We start from the raw sequence: 16,403 nt of genomic DNA on the forward strand, positions 1-16,403 counted from the left end.
ACCAGCAGCTCCCTGCTTATGGCCATGACACTGAGCACTGTACAGGAAGCAGAAACCATGCCAATTGTGGTCCCAGCCAAAGGGGTAACCTGCTGTTTACTTAGGGAAATAAGGGCAACAGAGCTCAAATGATTAAGGCCTGACTCAAAACAGAGCGTTTGAATTTTCAGACAGAAACTGGGCTCTCTTCCTGTTCCCAATCAGAGGCATGTGCTGCTCGAGGCTGTCCACTTCCTTTCCGTCTCTTCATACCCAGTGCTCAGTGCCAGAGCGTCCCTTTGGCAGAGCACCTCCCCCCATCTTGTGGATCCATTAGAAATTCCCTGGGGGCGCCTGGGTGGCGCAGTCGGTTAAGCGTCCGACTTCAGCCAGGTCACGATCTCGCGGTCCGTGAGTTCGAGCCCCGCGTCAGGCTCTGGGCTGATGGCTCGGAGCCTGGAGCCTGTTTCCGATTCTGTGTCTCCCTCTCTCTCTGCCCCTCCCTCGTTCATGCTCTGTCTCTCTCTGTCCCAAAAATAAAATAAAAAAAAAAAAAAAAAAAAAAAGTTGAAAAAAAAGAAATTCCCTGGAGAGCCGGAGCAGCCCGCAGTTGCCGCCTCTCCCCTCACCTCTCCTCCTCCCACTGGGCTCCCCTGAGGCCCCGAACTTTTTTTTGCAGCCCGGATTAGGCAGATGCAAGGTGTTCTGGAGCCTTTCTTTGCCTGTGGCCAGGAAGGGACTCTTAAGGGGGACTAATCAGCGTGGGTCGCCCCGGACTCTTCCTTTCGTGCCTTGCCTTCGAGACAGCTCCGTACCGATGGGAAACTCAACTCCAGGACCAGTTGTGTGTGCTTTTTAATAACAGCTTTCTTGAGATCTAATCCACGTGCTATACCTGTACGTTTCAGTCCGTACAGTTCAGTGGTTTTTAGTATGTCAGAGTCGCACAACCATCAGTAGCGTGTAATTGTGGGACATTTTCATCACCCCAAAGAGAAATCCGTGCTCCTCAGCAGGTACTCCCTATTTCCCCACCTCCCCCCACCCCTGCCCTGTCCCTGGCAACCACTAATCTACTTTTTGTCTCCATAGATTTGTCCCATCTAAACATTCCTTAGGAAAAAAAAAAAAAATCATAGCGCGTGGTCTTTTGCGGCTGGCTTCTTTGACTTAGCATCATGTTTTCTAGATCCATCCCGGTTACTGTGTGTACCAGTTCTCCATTCCTTTTCGTTGCTGGGTGATTCTCCGTGGTATGGGATGTGCCACCCTTTGTCCGTTCGTGCGTTGGCAGACGGCTGGGCTTGGGGCTGGTATGAATAACGCCACTGTGACCATTTGAGGGTGAGATGTTGCACAGACAGGGGTTTGCAGTTCTCTTAGGTGCGTACCCGGGAATGGTAACTCCAGGTTGAGCATCTTGAGGAACCCATCTTACGGTCCCCTAAGCAGCGTGTAAGGTTCCAATCTCTCCACCTCGTCACCAGCACTCGTCAGTGTCTTTGTGGTTATGTAGTTTTCCCAGTGGGGGTGAAGTGGGATTTTACGGTGGTTTTGATTGGCATGCCCCTGGTGACTAATGACATTGACTGATGACTAAGGGTGTTTTCATGTACTTCTTGGCCATTGGTGACATCTTCTTGAGAAAAGTATCTGTTCAGATCCTTCGCCCGTTTCTTCATCGGTTGATACGACTTTTTATCGTAGACTTCCGAGAGTTCTTTATATATGCTGGGTATATATGTGATTTGCAGTATTTTGCAATGGCAGATATGTGAGTTGAAAATACTTTTTTTTTTCCCCGCTTGGGTTTTTTCCCTTGGTTGATGGTGCTCTTTGAGGTATATGAAGCATTTCAGAGGAGAGGGATTGTAATTGAATTTGAGAAAAGGCAGCCAGAGAAGGAGGCCTCATGGAGAAGCTGAATGTCGAATAGACTTAAAGGAACAGGTAGATATGTGGTAAAAGAGCAGTGGAACGGCAAGTGCAAAGGCCCTGCGGCAGAAGTTTGCCTGGTGGATTTTAGGGACAACCAGGAAGCTAACATGGTTGGAGAAGAGCAAGCAAGGAGGAGGGTAATAACTCACCGGGCTTTTGCTCTAAAATGGAAGCCATAGAAGCTTGGACCAGAGAGGGGACAGGGTCTGAGTTATATTTCTAAAGAATCCCTCTGGTTGCCCCCCTGGGGAGGGTAGACCACAGGGGAGCAACATAGGAAAGCAGGGAGACCAGTGAGCAGGCTCCTGCAAGAGTCCAGCTGAAAGATGCCGGCTGTTTGGACCAGAGGGGTAGGGGTGGAGTGAGGGGAGTCTGGATATATGTAGAAGGCAGAACCAACCGCAAATAAAGAATGCAGCACGGCTCCTTCTTCTCCAACGTTGGGCTGTAGAGGTGTCCTCATTTCTGGCCCTGACCTGTCCACCCCCTATTGCCAACTAGCAAATTCCTCTTGAACAAATTCTGGTTTTTTTGCACAGTTTGCCATACGCCGAGCACTCTGCTGTGAACTCTCTTGTTTTAGAAGTTGGGCCTCACGTGCAGGTGTTGAGTTATTCGTGTTCTGTGAGCACACGAAGCCCCTCTCTTGTTTCACGGGGGTACGATGTGTGTTTCCTTTTATTTTTTTTTTTATTTTTTTTTAACGTTTATTTATTTTTGAGACAGAGAGAGACAGAGCATGAACAGGGGAGGGTCAGGGAGAGAGGGAGACACAGAATCCGAAGCAGGCTCCGGGCTCTGAGTGGTCAGCCCAGAGCCCGACGCGGGGCTCGAACCCACGGACCGCGAGATCATGACCTGAGCTGAAGTCGGCCGCTTAACCGACTGAGCCACCCAGGCGCCCCGTGTGTTTCCTTTTAGACCCACGCGGATCTTCCTCCTCCCCTCTCCCCATAGTTTACTGTTGTCGAAATATGTACTGCTTGTTTCTGTACATGTAGGGCATGTATGTAAACGGCCGTATTTAAATACCCGCGCTTCTCACTCGTCTCCCTCTGCTCTGTGGTTTTTTGATCTTCCACGAAGCCGTACATCCAGTCCTAGGGTTCTGACTCCGTGGTTCTCAACTGGAGGTGACTTGGCCGCCAGGTGACATCCGGCACTGCCATAACCAACATCCCGCAGTGCCCAGGATGCCCCCACGCCAGGGACTTACCTGACCCCAGGCGTCCGTCGTGCTGCGGTTGAAAAACCCTGCAAGTAACCGACGCCCTGAATTCCACGCTTACCTCCTCCCCCTCCCCACGAGGAGGACAGCCAGGCTCCCCCAGCCCCCCACCCGCACGGACAATGCTGTGACAAGCACCCTTGAGGGACTGCTACGGCTTTTACACGTTCTCTCTGGCGGAATCCCCACCACAAGCCTGTAAGGCATGGTGGCTCCTATTATATTCATTTCTGGAGAAACTGACGCTTTGAGAGGCGGCATGACTGACTGGAGTCGCAGTCACCCAGCTCGGAAGGGACAGGAGCCAGGACGCGGCCCGCTGCTTTTAGCCAGGCACCTAAACTGCGTCCCCAGGGGTCCACGTGAATGTTCTCAGGCCACTGGAGTGAAGTCTTCTGCTTGACTGTGAGCTGCAAGAACACACGGACCGGGTCTGACGTGTTCACAGCTTCATCCCCCGGCGCCCAGCAGCGCCGGGCGTATCTGCCTGACAAATGTTTGTTGAATAAACAAATAAGTAAATAGCTTGCGGGCAGGGAGTTCTAAGTGCGTATGATTTGCAGTCACTGCAGAAATGAGACTCCAGGGTGCCTGCCCCCTAGGGAACCGAGAGCCGCACGCGTGACAAGACGGGGGTTTATCAGCATCTGCCCAGAGCCACGATGATGGGTGGAGTATTGAGCAAGTGGCCCCTCTAGGGCAGGCTTGGGGCCAGGGACATTCTGGCAGGTGGGGGACCTGGGATGGAGCCCAGTGGCCCTTGATGCCTCTGCTGCCTGGGCACAATCCCATCCAGGTTTTCCCTCCACATCATCCCTTTAAAGGGCCGTGTCCCGCTCGGTCTGAAGAGATTCGAGGTTTCAGATGGGCAAGGCAGGGCCAAATGTGGCCTAAAGACAGGCACACTCTGGCCCCCTGGCATGTCTTTAAGTTCTCAACTCATTGCCAGTATTTTGAAATCTGGATAGTTTTCATGAAAATCTGGATGTCTCGTGTGTCAGTTAAGCGCCTGACTTCAACTCGGGTCATGATCTCACAGTCTGTGAGTTTGAGCCCTGCGTCGGGCTCTGTGCTGTCGGCATGGGGCCCACGTCGGATCCTCTGTCCCCCACCCTCCTCTCTGCCTCTCCCCGGCCTGCGTGCTCTCTCTCGCTCTCTCTGTCTCAAAAATAAACATTAAAGAAAAAAATACTTTTAAAAATCTAGATGTCTCACTTCTCTTGAAAACTGGGGCGTCCTGGCAACACGAGACCTAAGTTTTCAGAGAGCGGAGACCCCTCGCCAGGACGTGTGCACCTCGGCACCCCCCACGGGGTGGGGCCTTCCACGTGCGGCCGGACGGCGGGCTGTGCAGCGCTTCCTCTGTCCCCAGAGGCATTTACATTTGTGAGCCACCAACGCCAGGTCGTGCCCAGGGTGTGCGGGACGTGTGGGGGCAGAGATGGCCGGTCCCTGGCTCCCTCCGGCCGACCTCCAAGCTTCGTCGAGGGGTCCCAAACTGTGCCTTCAGCACCCTGTCTCAGAGACGCAGGCTGTCCCCTTCCCCGTGACCGTCCGTCTAGGGAATCTTCTGTGGCTGGGAGCTCCGCTCACTCTGCGTGGTTCAAGCCCCTTCCACCGGCACCACCAACCCCCTCTTCCAGGTCTGAACACCCTCCTGATGGCTCATAGCACCGCGGGGCTTGCCATTGGGACGCCAAAGAGGCTCATTTCTCACTGGGATTGCTTGGTGTTGGAATCGCGTCACTTCACCATTAGTAAGTGGCCAGGACGGAATTTTCATCAGAGCAGCGCTGTTAACGCCCCACCCTTGGCCCCCGCAGCCCTCCCCGTTCCTGTGGGCATGATGGCCTCCCCCTGAAAGTAGCTGTGACACTCTGGGGGTGTTCTTCACCGTCCCCCAGATGTCCCCACCCTCGTGGACTCGTGGACTTCCTTCCTCCGGCCCCACTTGCCTCCCGGGCCACCAGAACTTCCCAGCGGCCCCTCCCAGATAAACTGCTCGCACCTGAATCCTAGACTCAGGGTCTGCTTCTGGGGAGACCCGAACCGAGACACGGAGGGGGGTCTGAACGTTCAGACTTCTTCACGATCGGTTCTTACAGGAACGGCCACTCCTCATTGCCAGAACCCCGTTGTAACGAGCGTAAGCCCTCTTGGCGACCTGAAGCGTGGTCCAGGGACCGGCATCGCCGGGGAGCTCTTAAGACATTCAGGGTCTCGGGTCCCAGATGAACCAGAAAGGACATTTAAACTTGACTCCCAAGTGATTCCTTCACACATTAGTGAAGCAAGATGTAAGCCATGAACTCACTTGGTGACGACTTTTCTGGTGGATCCAGCCAGCCCGCCGGCCTCTCTGTACGTCTGGAAGAGGCTGGGCAGAGCGGGCCCGGCCAGACCTTGACTCCCCACACGTTCCCTCCCATGGCTCCCCTGTCCCCTCCGACCAGCCGCGGTCCTCCCCCCCACTCCTCAGCGGGTGTTATTACGTGATTCCGGCCCGGATTCCGGAATCCAATACCCAGCGCAGTGCCATCAGGATTCAATCAGATCAGGTTGGCGATACACGGCTTAGCCTGTCCGTTACTGCTTTACAAACTGAGAAGAAATAAAAAACCCCGGTTTTATGACCCAGCAGTTAAAAACTATTTGTAGAAGTTGCTATGGTTCAAATCAAAAGGGCCCTCCCTGGAGGACTATTAGTTAATTCAGAGGACCACGGATTCTTTCCTTTTCTTTCTTTTTGCCCCATCTACCTTGAGATGTAGCTCTAATTCACCTCTGTCGCTCAGACATCTAGAGCTTTCTATCCTTTGACAAACACAAGCCAAAGTGCTTAAGGACATCTGTTTATTTTATTTCTTTAATGAGAAAACCTTCCAATTTCTCCGGGCTCAGCTGTGTTTATTTACAGTGTGTTAGCCATGTGAGGCCAGCACCTTGGAAGTTTAAAGGCCTGGCGGGGCCCTCGCAGCGGCCTCCAGCTCTGGAATGGAGTCAGCCCTGCCCAAGGAAAACAGAGTCCTTGGAACTCTATAAAATGGATTTTCAAAATAAATACTGCCTAATTCACTCGGTAGATGTGGATTAAGTCAAGACGAATACAATTTGGAAAGGATTTTCTGAGGAAGTCGGAGATTTCTTTCCCCCACTGGGGGTTAAACCTTGTATTTAAATCTTTGTTTTTCCCCCTCCAGCTCTCTTTTCAGTGAGGTGAAAGGTATTTCATCTTTGTGGCTAATAAAGAAAGGAGGACTTTGATTGGCCTTCTCGAGCGGTGATTATTTTCTCTGTAGGACGAGGAATGGTGACTTAGTTAGCCGCTCCCGTCCATCCAGAAGGGCAGGAAGCAAACATCTGTGGTTGTCATTCTGGCGGGGGTGGGTGAGGAAGAGGCTGGAAATGCTTTGAAAGATGTCCTAGAGGTGAATGACAGCTGGGGGGGCCGTGGGCAGGGGATGGTACCCTTTGTAGATTTAATCCCCTGTAATAGTGTTTCCCTGAGCCAGCATGCCTCCATGCCAAGTGCCTTATGTATTTTAGAGCATTAAAGGATTATTTCCAACATAAGATATATTTTAGAGATGGTTTGGGGTTGTCAGAAAAGTGCTCATTAGCAGAGACTGTCTTTGAAGCCCTGTGCTCTCTGCTGCTTGGAGAGAGACCATTTCCTTACAGAGTCAACTCAGGCTGAGAGGTCTCAAGCTGGTTAAGACCCCCGATTTTCCGCCCACCAGATTTAACAAACGCCCGACTGCTTCCCAAGACTTCTTTTGCCAACTTTTCCCCCCCCGCCCCCTGCTTCTTTACTTCTACCCTTCAGTGAATGCTGATGGGGATCTGGGGGGGCGGGGAAAAAAAAAGTAATAATAATAAAAGGGATTTAAATCTCCTATGCAAAACCTACAACAGATTGTCGGTTGGGTTCAAGCAAGACACTCTTTGTCTTCTGTAAATATAGGGTTTGGTGCTCACAATGATAAGGAGTGAAAAAAAATCCTAGGCACCCTGCAAGCCAAAATAATGGGACCAATTTTCCCTTATGCTTAACTAGCAGGTTGGGAGGCTGCCTCCCCCATCGCCCCACCTGCACTTTTTACGGTACTAATTCCCCAACAATAGGGCTCTTGAGCTGTCCAAGGAGCGCTGGGATTCCCGTGGGCCTTCGGCAATGAGGGTGTCACACGGGGGGGGGGACGGCAGGAAGGTGTCAGCTTGGTTAGATGGGGGGTTGACTTTGACAGGGCCGTAGGAGGTTCCCACTGCCAGGCCTGCTCCCCACCCCACCGCACTTCCTCTGTGAGTTAAGGAACTCGTAGGTCCTCCTGATGGCAGAGGGGGAAAGCTCTGACCCAAGTCCCCCCATGGGGCCTAGTTCAAAGTAGAAATATGCGGCTTGAGAATCTCTTTGGAAATGCCCGCCAATGGACAAAGGGATAAACACGTAGTCGGATGTTCGTACAGTGGAATATTTTTCAGCCATATAAAGGCACAGAGTGCTGATCCATGCTTCCACATGGGCCGACCCTAAAAACATGACACGAAGTGAAAGAGGCCCGACACAGCACACACATGGTGTGGTTCCGTTTATAGGAAACATCCAGAATCGGTAAATCCATAGAGGTAGAACACGGGACGGGTGCTTGCCAGGGACTAGAGGGGAGTGGGGAACAGGGAGCCATAGCCTCATGGGTATGGCGTTCTCCTTCGAGCTGATGAAAATATTTGCGAACTAGAGAGGTGTCTGCTCCCCTGTAAAACTGGAGTATCATTCCTGCCCCACTGACCTCGACAGACGAGTCTGAGAATCAGGTGACTTTTCCCGAAGGGCACTGTGGGTGCTTTGGAGGGGACAAAACTGCCTGGAGCGGTAAGGTCAACATTTCTTACTTGAAAAATTAGAGGCTCTTTAAAAAATAATCTCTTCATTTGGGGTCAGGGTCACATTGGCCTCATAAGATGAGTTGGGGGTGTCGTCTCCTCTTCTGTTTCCCGGAACAGGTTGCGGAGAATCGGTGCTAATTTGGTAGAATTCTCCAGTGGAACCATCTGGACCTGGGGATTTTGTTTCTCGGGAGGTTTTCAGCCATGAATTCAATCCCTTTAATGCTTGCTGCTCGTTCATCCTGGACGAGTTTTGGTAGTTTGTGGTTTTCGAGGAAGTCGCTCATTTTGCTCATTGTCAAATTTATGTGTGTAAGAACTAAAAAAAAAAAAAAAAAAAGGTATTTACTTTTATGGTGACTTTCAGTCTGTCCTATAACCCATACCCAGAAGCCTTCAACTATAGGGATAAAAGCTATAAACCTTTCCCCCACGTGCATGGCACTGGGTCACGAGTCAGACCCTTGGTCCTCAAGACAAACCCACGAAGGCAGATGTGGTGATCCCCATTCTACGCAGAAGGACCCCGCCCCAGACCGCCAAGCTAGTAAGCAGCAGAGAAAGAATCAGACCAGAGCTCCAAAGACCATTCTGGGCCCCCCACCCAGCCCCTCCAAGCAGGCTACAGCCAATCACCAAGCCCCCAGTTCTAGGGCCAACTTTCAAACCTCCATCCAAACCAGTCACTCTCTGTGCCGGACATCATGGCGGCGGCGGGGGGAGGGACTCTCAGCCATATTTTTTGTTGCATTTTTAAAATTAGTTGCAGCATTTACATTTGGGAGATTTCAGGGGCACCTGGGCGGCTCAGTCAGTTAAGCATCCGACTTCGGCTCAGGTCACGATCTCACGGTTCGTGGGTCCGAGCCCCACGTCGGGCTCTGTGCTGACCACTCGCAGCCTGGAGCCGGCTTCGGACTCTGTGTCTCCCTCTCTCTCTGCCCCTTCCCTGCCCGTGCTCGGTCTCTCTCTCTCTAAAACGAATAAACATTAAAAAATTTAAAAAATATGAAATGGGGAGATTTCACGTAAAAATTCAGATTTCTGGGTCCTCTTGAAAAATCAGAAGGTCTGGCCATGATCCACAATCCCACGTGGCATCACTTGGCTGGAACTTCGTGGCAGCCGCTCCTGTAAACGGGCCAACTGGGCTCCAGTTTGCCACACTCCCCACCACTCCCTGTTGCCTCAGGCCAAATATCCGTTGTCAAGACTCTCCCTTGCACTGTTGTCTGTCTCCAGGAAGAGTGAAAAGGAAAGTTAAACATTTCTTGCAACAGGAGTCAGAGAACAAAAGACAACAAGGCCGTGTGTGTGTCACTTGGGCCGTGTGGTTGATTTAAGTGACCTGCTCAGTCTCTGTCAGTCTTGCTGGCTTTGGTGCCTCATTCACAGAATGAAGTCCAGGGGCCCCTGGGTGGCTCAGTCGGTTGAGCAGCCAACTTCGGCTCAGGTCATGATCTCACGGCTCATGAGTTCTAGCCCCACATCGGTCTCACGGCTGTCAGCCCAGAGCCTTCTTTGGATCCTCTCTCCCTCCCTCTCTCTCGTCCTCTCTCTCTTAAAAAAAAAACAAAACAGGATGAAGTCCAAACTCTGTGGGCTGGCTTCCAGACCCGTCTAGACCTAGCTCCTTCCGTCCTCTCCTGCCTCAGCTCTGAGACTCCCAAGTGGATGTTTTAGGCTCCAGCCTTGCTGGTACCCAAAGAAACCGCAGGCCTTTGTCCATGTTGTTCCCTCTTCCAGGAATGCTTTTCTCACTTGCCACCATTTGCCCAGCTAATGCTCACTCAGCCATCAGGTCTTATCCTGAATGTGTCCGCCTCCAGGAAGCTTTCCTTGACTGTCCTGAGTTAAGCATCCCTCCCGTGTGTGTTCCCTTAGCACCCTGCACTTGCCCCCTCCTACAGCATGTATCTCTGGATGTTTCATCACCTCATTACTTGTCTCTCTCCCCAACTCGACTTTACCCCCTAAAGTGCAAGGATGTTGTGTCTGTATCCCTACTTTCTAGCACAGCACTTTCAACGTGCCCCATAATCAGCCATCAAATCAGTTTGCTTTCAGTTGTAAGTAACAGAAACCCAACCCAAGCTGACTCAAGCAGAAAAGTGAATTCACTGGCTCTTCTAAAATGTTCAGGGCTCTGTTGGCTTCAGGCATGGCTGGATCCAGAGCCTCAAGCAACGTCAGCAGATCTGTTTTTCTTTCATTTGTGGTGGCAAAAATAGCCCATAGCAGCATAAGACCAACATTCTACCAGCTCAGTAACCCCGGTGAATGGACTATCTCTTGGTCAGTAGTTCCAACCAAGTCGCGGACAGAGCTGTCCTTGACCTGGCTCGAACCAGTCACCCCCGGGGGTTGGTGGGGTTAGCTCCCTCACAACTACACAGACAGGGCATGGTGAAATTCTGGCTCCCCCAGAATCACTCCTGATGCCGTTACCAGACGGTGGGCTGTGACTCTAGCCCAGCCACACTGGCCTCCCCAGTGGTAGTCAGACCTGCCAGACATACTCCCACCTTAGGGCCTTTGAACACTTTGTTCTCTTTATCTGAAATGCTCCTCTTCCCCCACGGCTTCCTCCCTCTCCTCCTGAAAATCTGCTCAAATGCCATCTTCTCAGCAGGAACCTCCTTAACCGTTGTATGAAATTGCCACGCCTCCTACATAGTCCACATACATGACGCAGATTCTTTGCTCTATTTTTTTCTGTAGCATTTACCACTGCCTGGCGGAAGCACAGAATGTGCACTGCTCAGCGCTGGGAGGCGCCACTTTCATGGCGGTGTGTGTGAATGGTGCCCCTAGAGTTATGCAGTGCACAACCTGTGCGGCCGTACACGGCATCCCTGCCGTCAAACGTACTACAAATCTTGTTTTGTTCATTTCTATAGCTATTTTGCTTGCCGGTGTACCCCAATGCCTGGAACAGTGCCTGGCACATAAAAGACACTCAGTAAATATTTGAGGAATAAACGATAGGATGGACGAGTGAGTTTCTGTCACTCTCAACAATGCTGCATCTTGACAGCTAAGTTGGGGTGTGAGGGAAGAGGAACCCTGTGTCCTGATGGAGGACTTCCAGCTGCTTCTCAGGGCCTCTGTAGGTGCTGGGAGTCCGGATGACAGTATGCCGAGTGCTCTGTCACCATTTAAGGGGAAATCGATTTTGCTACTCAAAACAGTTGTTTGTTCGCTCCTACCGTCCTCCTGCTCTTTTGGGGGGGGGTGGGGGGGGTGCAGGGTGGGTAGGACGCTTAGCATTGTTGGTCATGCCAGGACATACACCATCAGTGTTTGTAAGTTGGGTAGCCTCTCTGCAGACCGAAACGATGCCAGAATCGGCTCATGCCAGACGCCCTCGCTTTCCTGATCCTTGACACAAAGGAAACCTTTGGGCCGAGAGAGGACGGTCCAAACAGCCGACGTCACATGCTCTAGGGCTGAGTGGCAGGGGAGGAAAAGGTGGGATCGGAGCAGACCATCCTCGAGCCGAGTCCTGTCTCCACGGCCTTCTTTCTGCTTCTCCAACACAGAGCTTGGTCCTGCCCCATGGCCTTTGCACTTGCTGCTCCTGCTACCTAAGCGCCCCGCGGCCGGCTCCCTCGTTTCATTCCGGTCTTTCCTCAGCTCCTCAGAGAGACCTCCCTGCCCACCCCACCTCTAGCAGCCTCCCCCAAACACGCACAGGCACAGTCAGTCTGTCCTGCTCTCTCTCTTCCTCCCTCACCCTCCAGCACATCTCCGTGTTTCATTTTCTTTGGCAAACTGTATCCATCCCGTGGGCCAAAGCCGGTTCCCACCTGTTTTGTTTTGTTTTGTTTTTTCACATAAAATTTTATTGGAACGCAGCCATGCCCATCCATGTATATATTGCCAAAAGCTTCTTTTGTGCGGCAGCAACAGAGTTGAGACATGGTAGAGACCCTGTGGGCCAAAGAGCCTAAAATACTTGCTGTCTGGCCCTTTATAGAAAAGGCCACCTGGTCTAGAAAAGTTCGCCTCTGGTCTAGAACATGGGCTCTCGAGCCAGACGGCTCAAGTTCAAAAGCCGGCTCTCCTCCCTAGCCATGTGACCTCAGGCAAGTCATTCTGCCTCCCTGTGCCTCAGTTTCCACCGCTGTAGCCTGAGTATAGTATCAGTAATACGTCATAGCATCCCTGGGGAGGGTTAAGTGAGTTAATACATGAGAAGCGCTTGGCACTGAGCCTGCTACGTAGCAAACAGTCTATAGAATAAGTGAACAGTAAATATCCTAATAAAAATAACGATGAACAGATGAATAAATGTCTTTTGAGGAACCGCGTCTTTAGAAGCACGTGGCTGGCTGTATAAGAACATCCTCTGGGTGGACGATACGCGAAAGTAGCATGGTCACTGCTAATTATAATAAGACGAAGACGCCCAGCGTTGAGGACGCGTCGCTGGTGCCCAGAGGCAGTAGGCACTTGCCTGGTGGCCGGCCCTGATCTAACTCTTGCATGAACTTCCAGAAACGCACTGGTCTCCCATGCCATCAGATGGCCCTTGGTCCCGGACAGTGGCTCACTGACCTTAGGGTGACCGACTCGTAGGATCCTTCCAGAACCCTTCCAGTTTTAGCACTCGGAGTCCCAAGTCCCAGGAAAGCCCTCAATTTGGGCAGATCAGGACGACGGGCCCCCTGCTCCGTCCAGGACCTCCAGATCCACCTCTCTCTAATTTTTTGCCTTTGAATTCACATCCCAGAGAAAAACGCTTTAAAAGCTGCTGCTAGATACCGGGGCACCTGGGTGGCTCACTCAGTTAAGCAGCTGACTTTGGCTCAGGTCATGATCTCACGGTTCGTGGGTTCGAGGCCCGCGTCGGGCTCTGTGCTGACAGCTCAGGGCCTGGAACCTGCTTCAGATTCTGTGCCTCCCTCTCCCTCTGCCCCTCCCCTGCTGGTGCTCTGTCTCTCAAAAATAAATAAGCAGGTTAAGAAAAAAATTTAAAAAAAAAAAAAAAAAGCTGCTAGATACCTCCAGCAGAAAGAACATTCTTTTCCAAAGGATAAAAACAAATCAAGGAGTCTGAGTCCTTGGCTAAAACTCCCAAAGAGGAACCAGTTTAGAGACCTTTGTTCTCTTCGATTTGACCGTGATTTAAGCATTTGTAGTCAGTGTGGCTGGTCTTGTGACTCAGTGGTGACAGGATTTATCCTACAGTGCTTTGGGCAGTGTTCTTGTTAGTACAAATAGACCCCTTTGCTGAGCTAAGAAGATCTTTTCTGTTTTCTGTGTTCTCCTGTGGAACTGCCCGAAGAAGTCAAGTTGTTGGGGCTTTTTTTTTTTAAACTTCACTGTTTAAACATGCGAATCAAACTATTTTTTTCTTTACAACCCTCATTTTCTTGTCTTTCTCTTTTAAACAAGCTGATCTGTTTTCCAGGAGTTTCCAAGTAATTAAACCCAATTAAAATCATTAAATTCTTTCTTTAATGACAACTTGATTATTAAAAGCAAACCACAAGGAGGAGATTTAACTGGCAAAGCCTTCCATTGTGTGCTAATCCGTCCCTAACCTCTGGCTGACACTTCCTCGAGATAAACCCCACAGAATAGTGGGGCTGGTTTAATGAATAGCTTTAATTAATACTTTTCTGCCTTGTGGCAGAGTAATTATTTGTTCAGCTTGTAAACAGCTACTTGGCAGTGATTTTTTTTTTTTTTTTAAAGGCCCAGTTGGCTCGGAGGGTGCGATGGCTTTGATTGGTTTGGTGTGTTTGTGGTTTTCTTCTTTAAAAGTGGGGGAGAGGTCCCAGAATAGGTGTCAGGGCGCCTTGTCCTGAAGGTTGGGATGTCAGGCTCACACACACAGAAGAAAAGCAAGGCAGATGCAGGTCGCAAGCCGCCTGTGTTTGTGAACCGTCTCCAGAGTGGGCAGGTCTGCCCTTTGCCACAAAAGTCTACAGGCCCAGACAGGGTACCCAGCCAGCCACCGGCCTGGCTCGAGGCAGTCTGCTGCGATGATGGAGGGCCGCGACCACAAAATGCCAGGCCAGGCTCCCACCCTGGCCACCCCCCCCCCCCCCCCGCCTTCCCTTCAGGTGACAGTGGAGGCGACGCTGGGTGTGGCCAGTGAGGCCCCAGAGAAGTGATTCTGTGAATAAGAAGGACAAGCCTGCTGGGGGAGCGTGTCCCCAGCCTTGGCACCCATCTGAAGTGCTTTCCGTGCGTCCTCTCACCGACTCCTCATCACTTTAGGAGACAGGTGCTGTGGTTACCCCCCACGGCACCCAGACAGGGAGCGGGCACAGTGACGTGCCCAAAGCCACACACCTTCTAGTTAGGGAGGGCAGGAGCCCCGGTCACACACAGATTTGTAGGCAGGTGTCTGGCTTCCGTGATGGGATCACACTGCCCTTGGGGACAGGAAAGTGGCACCTTTCACTGTTGGGAGACTGAGATTGTGTGTGTGTGTGTGTTTGTTTGTTTTACTTTATTTTAGAGAGAGAGAGAGTGGGAGGGAGGCGCAGAGGGAGAGAGAGAATCTTAAGCAGCCTCCACACTCAGCACGGAGCCCAGTGCGGGGCTCGATCCTAAAACCCTGGGATCGTGACCTGAGCTGAACTCAAGAGTCACACTTCAACGGACCGAGCCACCCTGGTGCCCTGAGATTTTCATTGAATGTAGCTCATCATTAGTTAGAAAGCTAGTTTCATTAATAAGGTTGCCCACTCTATAAATACAAAGCTGATTGACTAAACACCAAGGACTGAGTTTTTTCATTATTTTTTAATGACTTAGAGCAGTGGCTCTCTACTGATGGTAATTTTGCCTCCCGGGTGCACGTGACGAAGTCTGGAGACATTTTTGGTTGTCACAACTGGGTAAGGGGTGTTACTGGCATCTAGAGGCAGGGGGTACCTCTCAGTGCCCTGCAGTGGACGGGACACCCCCCACGCCAAATCATGATCTGGCTCAAAATGTCAGCAGTACCAAGGATGAAAAACCCTGATCTGCGGACACAGGTGGGGGAGGGGCAGAGAAAGGGGGAGACACAGAACCTGAAACAGGCTCCAGGCTCTGAGCTGTCAGCACAGAGCCCGCCGCGGGGCTCGAACCCACTGACCATGAGATCATGACCTGAGCCCAAGTCGGACGCTCAACCGACTGACCCACCCAGGCGTCCCTACGTTGCTTTTATTTCTTTAGTTTATTTTTTATTTTGAGAAAGAGAGAGGGTGCACAGGGGGAGTCCAGAGGGAGAGGGAGAGAGCGAGAATCCCAAGCAGGCTGTGCACTGTCAGCACAGAGCCCGATGCGGGGCTTGATCTCACGAACCATGAGATCAGGACCTGAGCTGAAATTAAGAGCTGGACGCTCAACCGGCTGAGTCACCCAGGCACCCCTCATTTACATTGCTTATAATTAGTTAATTAAGTTAATTAATTATCTTAGTGATTTTGACTGTTAACCATGCCACCAGAAGGTTTTCAGAAACTCATGTAAGGTACTAAGAGTTCTCAACCAAGCATTAGCTATTGATGAACTTTGCATGAATATTTGAAGACCACTTCCCAGGTTCCCAAACATCTACCTCGATTTGTTACACAGGTTTTTTTAAGAAAATGCCTCGTGGGGCGCCTGGGTGGCTCAGTCGGTTAAGCAGCCGACTTCGGCTCGGGTCACGATCTCGAGGTTCATGGGTTCAAGCCCCACGTCGGGCTCTGTGCTGACAGCTCAGAGCCTGAAGCCTGTTCGGGATTCTGTGTCTCCCTCTCTCTCTCGCCCTCCCCTCCCCCCAGCTTGCACTCTGTCTCTCTCTCTTTCTCTCTCAAAAAATAAACATTTAAAGAAAAGAAAATGCTTCGTGAGGAGCACGAAGCAGGGTTAACTAATTTCACCATCCGAGAAGCTTCGTGCTACGAGACGCATTCAGAAATCCCCAGATGCCTCTTTAGAGCCACCAAGGCATCCCTCCCCTGGGAACAGTGCAAAGATGTGTCTGGAGCAGGAAGGATAAGCCAGCAGTCCAGGGGGCCTTGCATGTGGGACTGGGTCGGCTCAGAGACTGAACCTGGGGTTGGCACTTGGGATGTCAGAATCCGAGCAGCTTGGAGCCAAGGCTGTGGACTTCCCCGTCCTCTTCTAAAGAGGCCCTAAAGCTGGTCCGTTCTGACTCCTACAATGACATCCTAAAAAGTTATGGGCTGCCAAAGGGGCGGGGGCGGGGGCAAAGAAAGGATTCGGAGCCCGTCAGGGGCGGCTAACGTGATCTGATTTCCGATCTCCGCCAAGGTGTCTGGTTCCCGAGGCCTGGCCCTCAGGGCGGGGAGGAGGGCAGCTCAGAAATGAGGGATTTACCGGGGAACTTTGCTTTTCCATATCAAGTCCAGGAAAT

At 51.5% G+C, this 16,403-nt stretch overlaps 1 protein-coding gene across 4 annotated transcripts in view; it reads left to right on the forward strand.

Moving 5' to 3' along the window:
• The window catches only part of EYA2 (EYA transcriptional coactivator and phosphatase 2), a 261,177-nt gene that overhangs the window by 186,400 nt on the left and 58,374 nt on the right, over window positions 1-16,403 (forward strand). The window lies entirely within an intron of this gene.

Source organism: Neofelis nebulosa, chromosome 9 (genome assembly GCF_028018385.1).
Source record: "Neofelis nebulosa isolate mNeoNeb1 chromosome 9, mNeoNeb1.pri, whole genome shotgun sequence".
In the NCBI taxonomy this organism is placed as follows: Eukaryota; Metazoa; Chordata; class Mammalia; order Carnivora; family Felidae; genus Neofelis; species Neofelis nebulosa.